The following is a 1,886-nucleotide window of genomic DNA, read 5'->3' as shown; positions in this document are numbered from 1 at the left end:
TAGGCTACCTGCCACCCCTACACTCTGACCGCTAGGCTACCTGCCACCCCTACACTCTAACCACTAGGCTACCTGTCACCCCTACACTCTAACCACTAGGCTACCTGTCTCCCCTACACTCTAACCACTAGACTACCTGTCACCCCTACACTCTAACTACTAGTCTACCTGCCGCCCACACACTCTAACCACTAGGCTACCTGTCTCCCCTACACTCTAACCACTAGTCTACCTCCCGCCCCTACACACTAACCACTAGGCTACCTGCCACCCCTACACTCTGACCGCTAGGCTACCTGCCACCCCTACACTCTAACCACTAGGCTACCTGTCACCCCTACACTCTAACCACTAGGCTACCTGTCTCCCCTACACTCTAACCACTAGACTACCTGTCTCCCCTACACTCTAACTACTAGTCTACCTGCCGCCCACACACTCTAACCACTAGGCTACCTGTCTCCCCTACACTCTAACCACTAGTCTACATCCCGCCCATACACTCTAACCACTAGGCTACCTGTCGCCCCTACACTCTAACCACTAGTCTACCTGCCGCCCCTACCGACTAACCACTAGTCTACCTGCCGCCCCTACACTCTAACCACTAGGCTACCTGTCTCCCCTACACTCTAACCACTAGACTACCTGTCTCCCCTACACTCTAACCACTAGGCTACCTGCCACCCCTACACTCTAACCACTAGTCTACCTGCCGCCCATACACTCTAACCACTAGGCTACCTGTCTCCCCTACACTCTAACCACTAGGCTACCTGCCGCCCCTACACTCTAACCACTAGGCTACCTGCCGCCCCTACACTCTAACCACTAGGCTACCTGCCGCCCCTACACTCTAACCACTAGGCTACCCTGCCGCCTCTACACTCTAACCACTAGGCTACCTGCCACCCCTACACTCTAACCACTAGGCTACCTGCCGCCCCTACACTCTAACCACTAGGCTACCTGCCGCCCCTACACTCTAACCACTAGGCTACCTGCCGCCCCTACACTCTAACCACTAGGCTACCTGCCACCCCTACACTCTAACCACTAGTCTACCTGCCGCCCATACACTCTAACCACTAGGCTACCTGTCTCCCCTACACTCTAACCACTAGTCTACCTGCCGCCCATACACTCTAACCATTAGGCTACCTGCCACCCCTACACTCTAACCACTAGGCTACCTGTCACCCCTACACTCTAACCACTAGTCTACCTGTCTCCCCTACACTCTAACCACTAGTCTACCTGCCGCCCCTACACTCTAACCACTAGGCTACCTGCCACCCCTACACTCTAACCACTAGGCTACCTGCCACCCCTACACTCTAACCACTAGACTACCTATCACCCTGGGGGTTATGGGGAACGAGGGGCCCTGGTCAAAAGTAGTGGGCCCTGGTCAAAAGTAGTGGGCCCTGGTCAAAAGTAGAGGGCCCTGGTCAAAAGTAGTGGATCCTGGTCAAAAGTAGAGGGCCCTGGTCAAAAGTAGAGGGCCCTGGTCAAAAGTAGTGGGTCCTGGTCAAAAGTAGAGGGCCCTGGTCAAAAGTAGAGGGCCCTGGTCAAAAGTAGAGGGCCCTGGTCAAAAGTAGAGGGCCCTGGTCAAAAGTAGTGGGCCCTGGTCAAAAGTAGTGGGCCCTGGTCAAAAGTAGTTTGCTATATAGGGAAGAGGGTGACATTTGGGAGGCATCTTCTGTCTCATTACTCTGTTCTCATGATTGAACATTGACTTTCAATGAGAAGCCTTTTCCTGGGATTGTTTTGTACCGTTATGACAGTTCAGTTGTAATTTACTGTGTCACCAGGGTGAAAATGATTGGCAGTTATAATGTTGTAATATCGCTGCAATATTACTGACACTTATCTACTCAAAGGGA

At 53.0% G+C, this 1,886-nt stretch overlaps 1 long non-coding RNA gene across 1 annotated transcript; it reads right to left on the bottom strand.

Annotated features, from left to right (window-relative positions):
• Positions 1–754: 754 nt before the first annotated feature.
• LOC127916198 (uncharacterized) lies at positions 755–1,334 on the bottom strand. The gene is made up of 3 exons (XR_008093812.1): positions 1,258–1,334; positions 906–1,033; positions 755–840 (listed from the first exon to the last, which is right to left on the bottom strand). It is a non-coding gene; the product is annotated as an uncharacterized LOC127916198 (long non-coding RNA).
• Between the last annotated feature and the right edge of the window lie 552 nt (positions 1,335–1,886).

Source organism: Oncorhynchus keta, chromosome 35 (genome assembly GCF_023373465.1).
Source record: "Oncorhynchus keta strain PuntledgeMale-10-30-2019 chromosome 35, Oket_V2, whole genome shotgun sequence".
Taxonomy (NCBI): domain Eukaryota; kingdom Metazoa; phylum Chordata; class Actinopteri; order Salmoniformes; family Salmonidae; genus Oncorhynchus; species Oncorhynchus keta.
This window is presented reverse-complemented; position numbering and strand designations above follow the sequence as displayed.